A 6,000-nucleotide genomic window follows, 5' to 3' on the forward strand; every position below is an offset into this window, starting at 1 on the left:
CCTTAGTAACCGCCTCAGTTATCGGATGGACTGTCCCGGTCTGGCAGTGCTGGTGTTCAAGTCACCCTTATTTTACTTAATAACAACCCCAAAGCCCAAGAGCAGTGATGCTGGCAGTTCGGATATGCCAAAGAGAAGCCGTAAAGCGCTTCCTGTAAGTGAAAAGGTGACAGAGCTCAATTTAATAAGGAAAGAAAAAAGGCACGTGCTGAGGTTGCTAACATCTACGGTAAGAAGGAATGTTCTATCCATCAATTGTGACGAAGGAAAAGGAAATCCATGCCAGTTTGCTGAGCGAGAGACAGAGACTGTATTGGTTAAGTGGCGCGTGCCTGTAGCAGCTAACGCTGTGCCACCATGCCCACGTCATCCGCCTCACCCCATCTCATAGGCACGGTGCCATCTCACATCATCACGAGAAGGGTGAGTACAGTAATATATTTTGAGAGCTCACATTCACAGAACTTTTATTACAGTATATTGGCATTGTTTTATTGTTAATCTCTTACTGTGTCTAATTGATAAATTAAACTTTGTCATAGGTTTGTATGTGTAGGAAAAACACATAGTATATACGTGGCTTTGCACTATTTATGTTTTCAGACATCCACTAGGGGTCTTGGAATGTATCCCCCAAAGATAAGAGGGGACTGCTGTAATTATTGAAGACGTAGCTCATCAGGAAGTAGCCTGTGATTATGGATATCACAGGGTGAATGCATAAAATAGTGCCGTGAAGGACAATAAAGGGACTTGCTCCTTGTGGTGCTGACTTGCCTACCTTCCCCTTCTCCACTTTTGTTGGCATCCTAATCATTGTAAAACATACAGTAAACGTAGTCTGTCTGGGCTGTGTCCGGAAGCCTCCTACACCTTCAGTTTTCGAGCAGTAGCAACAGTAGAGGCAGGATGTTGCCTGGAATACTCCGTGTGACCCACAGCCTCACTCAGGTGCCAGCCGCACCACCAGGGCTGTCTTGCCAGGTGGTGGGCCTGATGAGACATCAGCAGTGATTCATGCCCCCAGGTGGCGATACAGTCAGATCTGAAGCAAGCAGCAAACCACCTGGCGCTGGCACAAAGATGCCAGCATATTCTAGTATTGTCTTCAATTTGACATCCACTTGTGTGTTTCCCTCTTCCTCATGTCGGAAGCTGCCAAGGTCTGCACCACATTTGAGATTGTACTTCATGCAGGATTTTATGTCAATTGAATTCATTCCATATGTATTAGTCCGTAGGTTGGTATGAAAGCTAGATTATTGAGTTTTGATTATCCATCATGAACAGGCTGTTCCATTCTGACCCAACTTCAGTCTTTATTGGATTCATTCTGAAAGAATTGGTGAGTATAAGATTAGAGGATAAAATTTTATTTTAAAATGAACCTACTCTATAAAAAGAGAGACTTCAACAGAAAGAAAACAAAAAGATTTTTTTTTTCTAGAATACATACTTGCTCTTATCTGTAATGTTAACCAATTAACAAACATTTACTCAGGATTTGTTTGGGAACAATCCTCAAGTAGAAACTCTAAGACTGTAAAAATATGCATCACCTGAAAGCAAACCTGTCACCCCTATTAGGCCTCATTCTACAAGGCTGTTCTCCATCTCTTTCTCAGTTCTTCCCCAACTCCTATTCCCTAAATTCCCACAAATATCACATTTTCTCATTTTATCCAAGTGAGGAAAAGTATGTGTGTATGCCAAATAGAATCTAAGCTCTATAGGTGAATTTCAAGTTCAAAAATATGAACGTGTCTTGATTCTGGCATCACGTGCTCAGTTTGACATTGGTTAAAAGTAACTCAGGACCAAAAGTTCATATAAAAATGAAAATAAACATCACAACCTTAGGATTAATGACTTTCTGCATCTAATCTATTAAATATTCTGTCACCACAATCAACCTCAAGTTTATTTCTCTTTCCCTCCCATACCCACCAAAGTGACTCCAATATCTAAAAGGAAAATCTTTAATAGGTGATAAATAAGAAAATGGGAGTGGGGGGGAACAGTAGTGCGTTCTTTATCTACTTTTTTCAAAAATATTTTCCTTTTTTCTGCTAGTGGATTCTTCCGTCTCCGGTACTTAGGAACTACTTGATACAAGCTATATAAGGTTTAGACTACGAGTTTCTAGTATGGGTTTTGAGAAGTTACCATTGTAGAAATCATGGACTTGAAAGCTGAAGTTGACATAAATTTTTCGACTCTTTTTCATTAGCAACCCTGTTCTATTTAAAGCATGCTGGGATTTATTTTTCCTTCTTGTTAACCAACTGGAATCCCAAGGGCAGGGATCTCACACTACCTTTTGAGTATTTAGACCAGAAACAGAGGGCAGAGAAGTTTGAAACTCTTTTGATCCCCTCCAAATACTTCCCATTCACCAGTTAATCTCAACATTAAGTTCAGGTCTATATTTTAATAGGAAAAGCATTGCATCAAAATATTTACTGAATTAATTATTCATTCATTTAAAAGAAATGTTTCATGAATAAATCTTAATGTGTATTTTTAGAAATCATTTTGTTGCTTTTGAAAACCAAATGTATAATGAAAGAGATCAGTTTATATATATTTCATATTTTTTGGTAAGCAATTATTACATGGAGCTTAAGAATACCAAATAATTACATGATTTATACAGTTTCACACTATGTTTTCCCAATGTATATGATGTTCATATTTTCATATTATACATAAGACAAGCAGAATTCTTTTAAGAAGGTTCAGAAAGGGCTCAGAAGGAAAAGGAACCATCATTGCTTATAATCATCCACCTTTTCCTTTACACCTGCCCCTTAGGCCAAGCTGTTAATTTCAGAAAGGACCCCTTTGTCTCCAAACACTTCTCCATTTGTCACCTCATACAAGAAGCTATTTTAATAAGGAAGGGGAAAAGGCAAAGTGATTTGTTTGTTATTTGATTCATGATTACAACAGCAAAATTGTTCATTAAATGCTTCCTTACTCTGCACTTTTACTCAGGAAACCTTATCTCCTTTGAGCTTCATCAACTCTAAAGTAAGTCTCACTATCCCCATTTTACAGAAGAGCAAAATGGATGACAGAGTTTCGTTTTGTTCACCAAAATGAAAATATTTGGGTTTGAGCTGGAACTCAAACAGAGATCCACCTTAGTCCAGACACATACTTTCCCCCAAACACAGTAAATCAGGCAGGATGGAGTGCGTATCTGTCTACTTTTCTATCTTTAAAAATCACCCAGGGTGCTCTTGGAACAAGTTTGAGATGTATTTCTGTTGGTATCATGTCAGTGATGGCAGAGTGGTACTGGCAGAAAAATTTCCTTCCGTCCTTTCTCAGTCTTTCCCTCCCTTCTTCCTTCCTTGGTTCCTTCACTTAACAAACATACACTAATGCCTTATTGGAAACAATATGCCAGGATGGCATCTCATTTTGTTTAAACTTCATGATTGGGTCACATCAAAACACTTTCAAGGAGAGAAATAGTATAATATGAAACTGAGCCTCACAGATAGGGGAACAGATATCTAAGAGAAAGACTTTAAAACTCCACAGAATGGATATCTTTTGGAATGAAATCACCTTTATATACGCTTTTAAATGCATCATTCATTGAGCTTACATCTTAAATAAATTTATCAAACATTAGTTTATGCTCTTAAGATGTATGTTTCTTTGTTTCTACTCTAATAATTGCTGGATATTTTAATTTTATTATTTATTATCACTATTATTTAATGAAATAACTTTTGACTCTGAATCATATGGGGTAATATCAGTCATTTTTGAAACAATAGATATTCTGGGACAAGTCATAACAGCACACTTTTGGCCTGAAAAAAAATCCTGTTGTGAATTAATTGCAGGTATTATTTCACAGAAAAGAAATTTGAGCTTTAAATTTCTTTGCAAAAAATTAACTGCAATGAAATTGCAGCCTTTTAGGAGAAAGGTGCATGGAAATGAATCTCTTCCTCCTCCTGTGTTTTTATAGACATTTTTGTATTCTCTTTATTTTTTTACCCTTTTGATAGTGGTATTTTTTCCTTTAGGTGGGAACTTGTTCCATAACCAGGAGCTCTCACCTGTGCCTATTTATTTTTCTTGTTCTTGGTGGCAGTCTCTCCACATGAGAACAGCCAAATTCACTTCTCATTCTAATTGATTTCTTCACCATCTTCAGAAACTGTAGTATGGTATTACATATTTTGAAATTCTTTTAGTGGATATATAATAAAATCTGTTGTTTAAACAGTTAATTTTTTTTAAAAAATATGCATCATCTCAAAACAGATCATAGATACATAATAGTAACCTCTTTTTTCTTTCCGTTGAAGCCAAATATCATCGTTATTTTTTGAATGGAGTGTAAAAAACAGGAAATTGCTTTAGAAATTACCAGATTCATCTTTGTTTTACAATGATACCTAAAACTGTTATTCTCCATTGCTGTAAGAATCTACACTGACCTCTGAAGACCCAAAGTGTTTGAATTAGCATGTTATAAAACTCTGCAAATAAGCAGGATTTTGCTTATGTAGGCCTCGTTGTAACTTTTGTACCGAGAGCTCTCCAAATTGTTCCAAACTGACTTAGAACAAAACCTAACCTCCTCCCCCGTCATATAGCAGTGATATGCCCGGCGTCGTCCTGGTACCCCGCGGCCCTGGCTCACACCTGCTGCATCCTGCTCCCATCAGTCACACCTGCCTCTGCTTGGACTTGGAAGCATGCCAAGCTTGCTCCGACCTGCAGTTGTCTGCCGTGCTTGCTCCTTCCACTTGAAAAGTTTGTCCTTGATATCTTCTCATGGTCGGCTCCTTGTGGTAATCAGTTCTCACCACAAAGGTCACCTCATGAGGGACACTTTCCTAAGAACCCAATCTTAAATGGCCTCCTCCTCCACCCCTCTAAGTTAGGTTTCTTGACTTCTCTGTTTCTCACCATCAGAGAACCATTAGCACTCTGATACAGCGCCTCCTATACCTTCATCTGGTATGCTCTGTTTGCAGTGAATCTGGTATTTTCATGGGTTTCCTTTCTATATACCTATCTCCGTGTCTCTTTGCTCTTTAAAACCTGTTCCGTGAGAACAGGGACAGGGTCACTGTCTTGCTCAGTGCAGTGCCCTCAGGCTCTAGAAGAGGGGCTCACACACTGAAACTCATTACTGGCCAAGGGAGCTCAGTACCAGGAGCGTGAGCCTGGCTTGGACAGGACATCACGTCTACTGGCTGCTCAGGCTCAGCTCGTCTTCTCTCCTCTACACTTTGGTCTTCTTGACCTCCTACCCGCCTTAGTCTCTCTTCTTTCTTAATTCACCTTTTTCATTTATTTCAGCTTTGTGGATTTCTAACTTTTTAAAATGATATCTAAATGATTCAGGGTCATACATCATTTTATCCCTTTTACTCTTTTACCCATTCATCAGCCAGTTTTCCATCTTTTAGTAGGAGCTCAATATTTGCTAAATACTAAGCAATGCCGGAGGAAAACACGACACCAACCCCCAAATTAAAAGTGTCCATCAGGATATCAGCAAGGATACTATTCCTTATGTCTTTCTTCTTCCTACTCTGCACAATTGGGGCAGGGGTTCCCTTTCAAAGTTGTTCTTTTCCAGAATATGGAAATAAAGCATGTCTCTGGGTGTCTGTACTATCACCTAATTCTTGCTCTCAAATCTCTCCTATGTTTGAAGTTTCAGATCAAAGACTGTGACTTAAGAGAGGCTACATGTCTGTGGAATCTGAGCAGTTCTGGGGCCTATTATTGACCCTTGTGGGCTCAGAGCTCCACTTTTCAAGGGGGTTTGAGCAGATTTTGAGATGATTGATCCGTATTGTAAAATCTAATGAACCCAACTTAGAACCTGACAAAGCACAAAATTCTAATTGTCTCCTCAATACAAAGACGACAGCTGCAGATTAATTCACAAGGGCATATTGGTTGGCCTCATATAATTATCTCTCCACTATCCAAAGCCTTCTTAACAGCAAAATG

Source organism: Rhinolophus ferrumequinum, chromosome 24, assembly GCF_004115265.2.
Source record: "Rhinolophus ferrumequinum isolate MPI-CBG mRhiFer1 chromosome 24, mRhiFer1_v1.p, whole genome shotgun sequence".
NCBI classification, from domain to species: domain Eukaryota; kingdom Metazoa; phylum Chordata; class Mammalia; order Chiroptera; family Rhinolophidae; genus Rhinolophus; species Rhinolophus ferrumequinum.